Source organism: Schistocerca piceifrons, chromosome 7, assembly GCF_021461385.2.
Source record: "Schistocerca piceifrons isolate TAMUIC-IGC-003096 chromosome 7, iqSchPice1.1, whole genome shotgun sequence".
Classification (NCBI taxonomy): Eukaryota; Metazoa; Arthropoda; class Insecta; order Orthoptera; family Acrididae; genus Schistocerca; species Schistocerca piceifrons.
Window position 1 is genome coordinate 272,049,884 of NC_060144.1, and position 12,155 is coordinate 272,062,038.

The 12,155-nt window shown below is 43.4% G+C and overlaps 1 protein-coding gene across 1 annotated transcript in view; it reads right to left on the reverse strand.

Annotated features, from left to right (window-relative positions):
• Window positions 1-10,373, reverse strand: part of LOC124804620 (transmembrane protein 53) — a 206,484-nt gene extending 196,111 nt beyond the window's left edge. Inside the window, exon 1 of the mRNA XM_047264824.1 lies at window positions 10,216-10,373. The gene's annotated coding sequence lies outside the window, so the exon portion shown is untranslated. The remainder of the gene's footprint in view (window positions 1-10,215) is intronic.
• Window positions 10,374-12,155: the final 1,782 nt, after the last annotated feature.

Genomic DNA, 12,155 nt, shown 5'->3' on the forward strand with positions numbered 1-12,155 from the left:
GATAAATAATTATTAATAAACAAGATAAATTAACAGGTCGTGACATATTTATAACTTAGTGTTAACCTAATCATAGTAATCCAATTTCCGTTTAAGAATTTTGTAATAGTATTTTCGTTATGGTGTTCAGTAAAAAGGACGACCTATGCTGCTGCGAGAGAATTTTATAGCCAGCGGTAATCACATAAGGACGGACCTGCAGCTTATTCTTCGGAATAGCAATATTGGTCGTCCTACTAGTAAGATTTTTAAACAGGCACTGTTATTATAAAAATGCTATTATTATTAATTGAAAAATAAGAGAACAGTTAATTAGGACACCACATTAGCTTCACGAAAGCTTGTAAAGATTTTGGGGTTGACGGGATGTTACACTAACTTCCCTTCATAACATTTAGTGAAAATGATTTAAGGCGGAATCTAAGAACATACTGTCGGCTCTAAAATGCATACAGAGGTAAAGAATGTGGGCTTATGGGCACTCTTTAGCTGCAATTGTTTCATAAAAGGTGAGTGGTAAAACAGTCCCCCCCCCCCCCCCCAACCCGCCTGACGTTAAATATGTAAGCAGTAAAAACAGCACGAACGGGAATCGTACCTCTTTTCTTTAAACAATGAAAAGTTATCAGCAAAACTAATACTCTCAGTATAGTTTCTTAGCTCTGGTATAACGGGAAAAGACAGTGAAGAAATCGATACGTCGGCTGACAGCTGTTTAAAAATGAATGTGAACCGTCGAAGACTGGCCCAGTTTCCCCTGTCACCCCATCAGCTAGCTGCTTCCCGGTATGAAGCCACTGCCTTGATAAGGTCTTACATAACATTATTTGACACATTCACAGCCTTAAACTCTTCTTATGCCTAAACACAATTCTTTGTTATATTTTCATCTGAATGTTTCTTCTCCTGTTCCTTTTGACAGTGTATTAAGTGGAAATAAATTGATATTTGTTTACTGACGCTGGAGTAAAAGGTATGAGAGTCAAATGAAAGTGTGGCATGAAAACGAACCGTGGGGGACTCGTAGCTAAGTTAGTTTTGCATTACAAGTAGTTAAGACACTTGACACGCATACGAGTTGACTATGGTTCAGTTCCCGATACGCCCAGTCTGATTAAGTTTTCCGTGGTTTTTTTTGGAAAAGCACCCGCCCGATCTCCGTTCCCTTCCTTCCTCCCAAACAACCTTCGGCTCCGTCCCTAATGACATCGTCGTCGACGAGACGTTAAATGCCAATCCTTTTTCTGTTTTATTGAATACACGTGCACCAAAATATTTGACTTCTTTCTATATAAATGTTAAATACTTTACGTTTTTATAGGAATAATTTTTAGTCTATTATAATCACGCTGCATGCAATTTTTTGAGAAAAGAAAAACGTTAACGACAAAAGTCAAGAATGGATGTATCATTTGTCAAAATTTCAAGCTTTATAACACCACCATTGTAGGATGTTATAGAATTAAAATAAGCCATAAGTCTTGTAACACTCTTTCGTATCCCTAAAACACGTCACAGTTCATTGGTGCAGGGAAATTTAGAGAATAAACTTCGAAGGCTTACTGAAAAGTGATGTCTCAGAATATTTTTGAGAAACCTCGTAAAACGTTTTAAAAAAACCAAACGTTCTATTGTATTGTATGTGTTGTATGATAACCGGGGACCTACAAACGACGGAGAGGCTCCGTCCCCGCCGCAGCCGCAGTGGTCCACAACTACGGCAACGGCAGTCCACTTCACCCCTCCGCCAACCCCCCCCCCCCCCCCCCCAAGGAACGTCTCACACCAGACGAGTGTAACCCCTACGTTTGCGTGGTAGAGTAATGGTGGTGTACGCGTATGTGGAGAACTTGTTTGCGCAGCAATCGCCGACATAGTGTTACTGAGGCGGAATAAGGGGAACCAGCATTCGCCGAGGCAGATAGAAAACCGCCTAAAAAGCATCCACAGACTGGCCGGTTCACCGGACCTCGACGCAAATCCACCAGGCGTATTCGTGCCGGGGACCAGGCGTTCCTTCCCGTCCGGAAAGCCGTGCATTTGACCGCGCGGCCAACCGGGCGGGCTTAGACAAACGTTACTAGCATCCCACATCTTCAACAGCATCACCCTGTCGATGAACACGTATCTCCCAACGAGAGATCGGTTTGTTCAAAAATGGTTCTCAGCACTATGGGACTTAACATCTGAGGTCATCAGTCCCCTAGACTTAGAACTACTTAAACCTAACTAACCTAAGGACATCACACACACCCATGCCCGAGGCAGGATTCGAACCTGCGACCGTAGCAGCAGCGCGGTTCCGGACGACCGGTTTGTTGATACTGTCTCTGTAGACTGTCTTTGTTGCTTGCACTGCATCACTATCAAAGTAGAGCCCTCGAAGATGACCTTCAAGTTTTGCAAACAGACGGATTTAAATGGGAGTAGGCCAAGTCGGAAATGTGTTGAGGATGATCGATGACAGTGAAAGCAAGGCATCGGAATGTGCCCATGTCGCTTCGCTGATGTGTGGTGTGACATTGTGATGCTGAAGGAGAGGGCGCTCCATGTGTGACCGAACTCTTCGAATTCGAAACTATTACAGAAGCTGATTCTCACGCACTAACATAGTTACGTTACACACCGCCGTGTTACACGCTACAATTCGGAGCTCACTAGTGGCAGAGGGCTGCAACTACGTAGACATCAAAATAAAGGTTTGCAATGTTAATAATGAATGATTTACTTAAAATGATTTAAAAATTGTCACACAGAAAAATTCGTAGTCATTACTTTTTCAGCACGCTGTGGAATTTCTTCTTTCTTAATATACATACAAATGTGGTAGCGTGATCTGAAAATGTAACAGACATAGGTGCTCCATTAAGTACAGTATGTTGGCTTTCAGTGATCAGTCTGTGGTTCCAAAACCTGAGCAGTACTGCTACTTTGAATGGACTGCAGTTACGGAGACTATCGTTTTCTGAGAAGTGTAGAACTTCGTACATTGTGTTTCGTCAAAGTTTAACGACTACCCGTGTGTTGACATAATCAAATAAATCATTAAGTTCAATTTAGTCGAGAGAACTATTATTAATCCTATTTTCATTATTGTATATCTCTAAAAATCAGGTGGATGGTAACAGCGAGGTAGATATTCCTAAATTAAGGAAAGCTGTCGTTATCCCCAAGGTTTGTTTACACACCCTAGCACTTAATCTCTGATAGTCACGAACCTCTTCGTCCTGCGATGTGAGAACTAGCTCACGCAGCCAATTACTGTTAATTCGGAGTATGCTGATGCGTTAGCTCCATACGTAACAATCATATACAACCGTTCGCTCCATGAAAGGTCCGTACCCAAAGACTAGAAAGTTGCACAGGTCACACCAATATTCAAGAAAGGTAGTAGGAGTAATCCACTAAATTACAGGCCCATATCGTTAACGTCGATATGCACCAGGATTTTAGAACATATATTGTGATCGAACATTATGAATTACCTCGAAGGAAATGGTCTATTGACACACAGTCAACATGGGTTTAGAAAACATCGTCCCTGTGAATCACAACTAGCTCTTTATTCACATGAAGTGCTGAGTGCTATTGACAAGGGATTTCAGATCGATTCCGTATTCTTGGATTTCCGGAAGGCTTTTGACACTGTGCCACACAAACAGCTCGTAGTGAAATTGCGTGCTTATGGAATATCGTCTCAGTTTTGTGACTGGATTTGCGGTTTCCTGTCAGAGGGGTCACAGTTCGTAGTAATTGACGGACTCGTTAAACTTCGGTTACACGATAAATCATTCTAATCTGAAAGCCGTAAATTCAACTAAATACCTAGGTATTACAATTACTTACAAATTAAATTGGAAAGAACACACAGAAAATGTTGTGGGGAAGGCTAACCAAAGGTTGCGTTTTATTGGCAGGACACTTAGAAAATGTAACAGACCTACTAAGTAGACTGCCTACACTGGGCTTGTCCGTCCTCTTTTAGAACACTGCTGCGCCGTGTGGGATCCTTACCAGATAGGACTGACGGAGTACATCGAAAAAGTTCAAAGAAAGGCAGCACATTTTGTATTATCGCGAAATATGGGGGAGAGTGTCACAGAAATGATACAGGATTTGGGCTGGACATCATTAAAAGAAAGGCGTTTTTCGTTGCGACGGAATCTTCTCACGAAATTCCAATCACCAACCTTCTCCTCCGAATGCGAAAATATTTTGTTGGCACCGACCTACATATGGCGGAACGAGCACCACGATAAAATAATGGAAATCAGGGCTCGTACGGAAAGACATACGTGTTCATTCTTTCCACGCGCTATACGAGATTGGAATAATAGAGAATTGTGAAGGTGGTTCAATGAACCCTCTGCCAGGCACTTAAATGTGATTTGCAGAGTACCCATGTAGATGTAGAGTACGCCATACCGCTAGTGCAAATTACCAGCTTTTACTTACGTGAAGCACTGTTAGAAGTGGTGCTATCAAAAGTATCCGGACATCTCTCAGTGGACATTTATAAGGGGTGCGTCCGGCCTTAGCCTTTATGACAGACTGAACCCTGCTGGGGACACTTTCAATGAGGTGCCTGAATACCTTTGGAGGAATAGCAGTCCAGTCTTCCTCCAGAGGCGAAACCGGTGAAGGTAATGATTGGACGCTGAGATCTGGAGCTAATTCCATATTCTAATTCATCCCAAAAGTGTTCCATTGGGCCAGATCAGGTCTAGGCAGGCCAGTCCATTTCAGGAATGCTATTGTCCACAATCCATTGCCTCAAAAATGCTTCTTAATAACAGGTTCCATTGTCATGCTGATGCAAACAATAATCGCATAAGAAATATTTCTCCACTGTAAGCAGGATACAGTGCTGGAAAATGTGTTCAGATCCTTCGGCTTCTTAAGCACAATAAGGAAACTGCACACGACAGACAAAAAAACACCCCCGTACCGTAACACCACACCCTCCGTACTTCATTGTTGGCGCAACACATGATGGTAGGCACGGGGTATATCACAAGGTATAGCGTGATTCATCAGTCCAAATCACTCGTTTACAGGCATCCGCTGTCTAGTGGTGTCGTTCTTTGCTCCACCTCCAGCGTCGCGTAGCTTTGACCACTGAAATGTGTGGCTTATGAGGAGCGGCTCGGCCATTGCGCCCCATTGTTTTCAACTCCGTTCTCGCAGTCGATGTGATAGACGGAATGCTGGTAGCAACTGGAACTCAAGAGTGATTCCTTCCGCTGATTTCATGGGATTTTTTGAAATCACCCTACGCAATGCTCGATGATCCGTCCGTCATTACATGAGTCCTGCCTGGTCTTGGTTTAGTTGTGGTTGTTCCTTTACATTTGACTTCACAATCGCGACGTCAAAAGTTGATTTGGGTAGCTTTAGAAGGGTTGAAATGTCCCTGATTTTCTTACTCCGGTCACATCCAATAACTAGCCCACGTTCCAAGTCACTGTGACCTCGTGACAGACCCATTCTACGGTACTGTTTCTCTACTGATAACACAATAATTGGTGCCTACTTTGATTATGGTGGGTCTGCCTCTTGCGAAATATAGTTTTCAATTCCGCATTACATACGGGCGTCAGGATACTTTTGAACATAGAGTGTATTGTTGATGATGAGGTTCCATACTCCGAACAGCGTAGGGGACGATGCGGGAAACCCGCTGCGTCGTACTAGGCAAGGTCCTAGCGGCGGTGGTTTGCGATTGCCTTCCTCCGAACATAATGCGGATGAATGAAGGCGATGATGAAGGCGACACAACAACACCCAGTCATCTCGAGGGAGGGAAAATCCCTGACCCCGCCGGGAATCGAACCCGGGACCCCGTGCGCAAGAAGCGAGAACGCTACCGCAAGACCAATTACGCGCTAGAAAACAGTGATTCAAGAAGAGAATAAGAATCGACCCCTGACTTTTGGTTTTACATAATCGAACGAATCATAAACCCATAGCAGTCACGAAATACACTCCTGGAAACTGAAATAAGAACACCGTGAATTCATTGTCCCAGGAAGGGGAAACTTTATTGACACATTCCTGGGGTCAGATACATCACATGATCACACTGACAGAACCACAGGCACATAGACACAGGCAACAGAGCATGCACAATGTCGGCACTAGTACAGTGTATATCCACTTTCGCAGCAATGCAGGCTGCTATTCTCCCATGGAGACGATCGTAGAGATGCTGGATGTAGTCCTGTGGAACGGCTTGCCATGCCATTTCCACCTGGCGTGTCAGTTGGACCAGCGTTCGTGCTGGACGTGCAGACCGCGTGAGACGACGCTCCATCCAGTCCCAAACATGCTCAATGGGGGACAGATCCGGAGATCTTGCTGGCCAGGGTAGTTGACTTACACCTTCTAGAGCACGTTGGGTGGCACGGGATACATGCGGACGTGCATTGTCCTGTTGGAACAGCAAGTTCCCTTGCCGGTCTAGGAATGGTAGAACGATTGGTTCGATGACGGTTTGGATGTACCGTGCACTATTAGTTGACTTACACCTTCTAGAGCACGTTGGGTGGCACGGGATACATGCGGACGTGCATTGTCCTGTTGGAACAGCAAGTTCCCTTGCCGGTCTAGGAATGGTAGAACGATGGGTTCGATGACGGTTTGGATGTACCGTGCACTATTCAGTGTCCCCTCGACGATCACCAGTGGTGTACGGCCAGTGTAGGAGATCGCTCCCCACACCATGATGCCGGGTGTTGGCCCTGTGTGCCTCGGTCGTATGCAGTCCTGATTGTGGCGCTCACCTGCACGGCGCCAAACACGCATACGACCATCATTGGCACCAAGGCAGAAGCGGTTCTCATCGCTGAAGACGACACACCTCCATTCGTCCCTCCATTCACGCCTGTCGCGACACCACTGGAGGCGGGCTGCACGATGTTGGGGCGTGAGCGGAAGACGGCCTAACTGTGTGCGGGACCGTAGCCCAGCCTCATGGAGACGGTTACGAATGGTCCTCGCCGATACCCCGGGAGCAACAGTGTCCCTAATTTGCTGGGAAGTGGCGGTGCGGTCCCCTACGGCACTGAGTAGGATCCTACGGTCTTGGCGTGCATCCGTGCGTCGCTGCGGTCCGGTACCAGGTCGACGGGCACGTGCACCTTCCGCTGACCACTGGCGACAACATCGATGTACTGTGGAGACCTCACGCCCCACGTGTTGAGCAATTCGGCAGTACGTCCATCCGGCCTCCCGCATGCCCACTATACGCCCTCGCTCAAAGTCCGTCAACTGCTCATACGGTTCACGTCCACGCTGTCGCGGCATGCTACCAGTGTTAAAGACTGCGATGGAGCTCCGTATGCCACGGCAAACTGGCTGACACTGACGGCGGCGGTGCACAAATGCTGCGCAGCTAGCGCCATTCGACGGCCAACACCGCGGTTCCTGGTGTGTCCGCTGTGCCGTGCGTGTGATCATTGCTTGTACAGCCCTCTCGCAGTGACCGGAGCAAGTATGGTGGGTCTGACACACCGGTGTCAATGTGTTCTTTTTTCCATTTCCACGAGTGTATTTCTGGTCCAGTTCCTTAGCGTTACCACTAAACAATCCGATTATTCGCGGAAAAATTGTCGTTTGAAACTCGTTCCCAAAGTAAGCAGAGTTTTGCGAACAGGTAAGAAAAAGAATAAACAGGAAACTAATGTCAGTAGGTAGCTAATTAAAGATGAACTTCAGCTTCCGAAACGCGATATTGTTGCTCATCTTGTCTACTCTTCGATTGTTGTCCTTGCAGTATGTTCCTAAACATCTAATAAAGATTGATCTTTCGAGCCTTGCCTAAGCCTATTTAGGTGCGTTTAGCGCGATGGGGTTTCACCTATTCTTGTCGCTATTGAGACAGGATGGATTTTTTTCCAATCCTACAGAACATCAGTTATCTGAAAACCGACCAGACGAAACATCGGTTAATCAAAAGCCTTCCAACCGGTTATTTCAAATTCGCGCGCGCCCAGTGGCTATCAAGAATCGACAGGCGATATAACAACTTAGTGTTATCGACGACCAAGACTCTTGCGTCGACAAGGAAGAACGTCGTGACGACAGTGATGAAAAAGAACCACCCAGTGAGGAAGTTTTCCATAACCTTGAGACAGCTGCTAAGTGGTTAGAATAACAAACAAGAATGTGATCCTGTATTACTTCTGTCTTTAAAACGATTCAGTAACGAAGAGAGAGAGAGAAAGAGAAGAATGAAGGGTAGGATTTAACATCTTGTCGAGTTCGAAGTCATTACAAACAGAGCACAAGCTCGTAACTTTTTAAGGATGGGGAAAGAAATCTGTCGTGCCTTGTCAAAGGAACAATTTGCCGGAAGCGATTTGGGGAAATTACGGAAATTCTAAATCTGAATGACCGGGCGGGTCCTCCCGAATGCGAGAGCGAGAGAGAGTAAAACGAGTCTCAGCTCTGAAAAAAATTTTGGGCATTTTTTCAGGTAATCAAAGCTCTACTGCGTATGTTAATGCAGACATATTCTATTTTTTTTATTTTGATTTCTAAAAAAACGGCTACCGGTACATTAGCAGACAACATGACGTTGCTCGCACTTCGAAAAGCTGATTCCTAAGAAACAACTTTCATTCTAAGTTCTGTACTTGACGACCATTTCCACTCCACAATGAACACATAGAGTTAAAGTACAGTATAGGATATGACTTATAGTACATACTTATGGTAGGAAGACTTTTCACAAACTCAATGGCTCCTCTGGCAATCGTTGGCATGAAAATAGCACTAACAAATTGTTATTAGCGCCTCCATCACTCACTCCCTGTATAAGGGAAAGTGATTACTTATTAGAAATGTTTTCAGAATCACTGAACAGCAATTGTCGACAACCGGCAATGAAAAGAAAAAAAATCAAGCGTATTTGGCCGATTTTGCTTTCCATAAAATGATACATCATCAATCGGCATACTTTCCTTGGCGTCGACTGAGGCTCAGTTATTAGCGGAATAGCTCGGAGTGCCAAGTAGTGGTTTGTTGTGACTTTCCGTCGGCTGAATCTCTTGCGTAATGATTCTAAGCATCCAATACCAGAGAGAAAAATGCCATTATCATTTGGTGTCTAGCTGATCAATTTCCGTTACGTTTTTTACTTTCGTTTCGAGTATGGTAGTAGGTGCACGTAACGTATACGAGTTGCTGCCAAATTTGTCAACCCACAGCAAAAATACAATACAATATCTCTTGTTAAGGCTACCTAATTGGTTTCAGATTTCATTGAAAACAATTTTACAGCTGTGAAATGAATTAAAAGTAACAATTCCAATTTTGTAATTTGAAAATGGAACTACATCGAGACAGACCGGAGCCGCTACTTCTCAGTCAAGTATTCTCATGTCACTCTTGTTTTTCCGGTTAGACACAAGTTTTACATGACAAGATTCGAGAGGTTAAATTGTCCTTTTAGTGTTACTTACGATTTCCATTGTCGTTAGTTAATGTGACGCATCTTGGAGATGTGTTTACTCTGTCCCCATAACACATATGATGATACATATGAACAACAACACTGGGAATCCTAAGAAACACCAAAAATTTAAAGTTATGAAATTTGTGCTGCGAAAGTTGTTTCTAACTTGGCAAACAAGAGTGACATGAGAAAAGGTAACATATTAATATACTTGTAACTACTACAAAATGTATTTATTATATGTATAAAAACATGTATTACAGGCCACTGAAGATGCTTCATAAATGAAAGAAGCGAAACAGCTATCGTAAAAAACAAAGTGCTTTTCAATTAGTTACAAAAACGGAACATAGCTCCATGAATTTTTAAGCAACTGAGGAACGGCGGGAAACGAAGAAAGCGACAGTTAGAAGTATCTTTGCAATGAATAATTCTTTGCAAAATTGTTCAGTAAGCGGTAGTGGTTGCGCCTGTATTTTCAGCTGACTGCTCCGCATAATTGCGGTTTTCTAATGTGTTATCACCGTGTACTTCTTCATACCGGCTTGTACTGTCCTCCGTGATATTTACAGTTCAACGCTAACTTGCGCGGAATCACGCCACCCACCGTTGTTACCAATCATATCCGCTACACCTGTAGCGCCGCCAGTCCCCTGCAGGATCTCTTACTGAATGACAGACGGATATGTATTACAAAACGCCGGCATGGTATACTGCATCAATGACAACAGGTGAGCCTAGCGACCGGCGCTTCTTACCTGCAGTATTCGATGATAGTACGTTCCTCGAGATTTGTGTTCCCCCAAGCGACAAAGCAATTGTGGTGTACGCTACGCGCAGCTGCAGCGGCGGCCCGATGAGAAGCACAGTGGGCTGACACTTCCCTTCGGACAGGCTGAGCTTTCCTGACTGAGAGGGAAGCGGCTACTGGAGCGCGCAGGCGGGTGGGTTGGCAACGGTGAGGCGCGCGCCGCGCTCCCAAGCGGACGGGAGTGTAACTAATATGCCGGTAATATTTGACGAGCCCATTCAACTGTAAAGTGCTCAAACTGTGGGAAGTTATACGGTATTTTTTCAGAGCTTATAAAGGAGGTATAAATGCAGCTAGTAATGTGTTGTGCAATTACAATCTAGCAATCGGAAATACTGAAGTCTGAAATCAAGCTGTTTCGTCAACATTATTTTTTGATGTCTTACAATAGTTATATTTTTGGTATACTAATGTTTTAATATCTACGAAGAATCTTAAACATCAACTATTTTCTTGCTTATGTCATAGGTCATGGTGTTCAATGATATTGGTAATTTCCTAATTTTTACTTGTGCGGATTTGAAATGCTAACTGCAAAAAGGGAACAAGTCCACTTCTACAAATTTTACAGGAGGGTCAAAAAACTAATTCATACAAAAACCCTAAAGCAAAATTATTTTTTTTTCTAAAAATATGTGATTGTACGGTGCTCTAGATTATGTAGTTTTCATCCAACATTGTGTTACCGGCAGCTTAAAATTTTTTTTGCCATTCTTCAAGTTTTCTTTTTGCAGTAAACCATGTGGAACAAAAATTAAAAGCCTTACATTTTGAGAGTAGAAATTTATTTTACATATTTTCATCAAGCTAAATACATTTTAAGTGCTATTTCACTAAAATAAACGCATTGACTTAAGAATTCTCGTCAGTTTCATCTCTCTTTGCTGTCGAATATGTCAAAATCTCATTCCAAAACTGCATCTTTTCTTCAGGAATCTAAATTAAACGTTTCTTAGTATACAGTAATCCATTTTTAAGGTGTTTATGAATGTTTGGCACTGTAGGAAGTCCTAGATTCATTCGAGTATTCCTCAAATAAAAGCAATCAGCTCGCAGGCTATTGTGTTGATCTTACTTTGAGATACCTGCAGCGTATCATTGTTGAAACTAAATTCATGTTACTTTGATAGGCCAGAATTGTTTGATTGAAGTTCTCATAACGAGAAATGAGAAGAGGCGATCCATACGTACTTTAAAGAAATTTTTTATAGTCAAGATCGTGTTCAAAACTGTATTTTATTGACCGGTTTCAACAGGTAAGACTTTCATCTTCAGATCTCCAAAAACTTTTCTGGTTGTACGCTATGTTCCATTGTGCGCTGATTACTCATGGCATGTTAACGTTTTAGTGGAGAGTATATTGCGTATTCGACACAAGAATGTCAAAAATAAAATTACAAACAGGTTTGTGACAAGAAGAAATGTGCACAGATAAACTGCATCTTGTGGGACTTGGTATGTCTACGTATGTAGCACTCCTTTTATGCTTGTCAGGTTGTTAAAATCCACAAGATATAGTAAAAGTGCACACTTATGCCAATGCTTACATTTACTGACGAGACATCTAGCAGCCTTCTCACTCGAAATACAGTGGCCGCAATTCTTTGATCCTGGCTATTTAGCTGGAACAAGTTGCCCTTTTCAGTTCAATTGTTCTCTACCCGAAACGTTGGCTTTTTGATCGTATTTCTCTTGTATTTGCGGCTTTAATGGTTCCCTTCTTTTTTCTGCTGTCAGTTTCTTCTTCCGTTGAACTCATTATGAAGAGTTCAACTTACTCATGAAGCTAATAATTCACGAAACAAACTAACAAAATACGCTGCGCACTACTATAGGGTTATGTTTTAGTTCACACCGAACGCAGACTTCTCCAGAGCTACCTGGCCA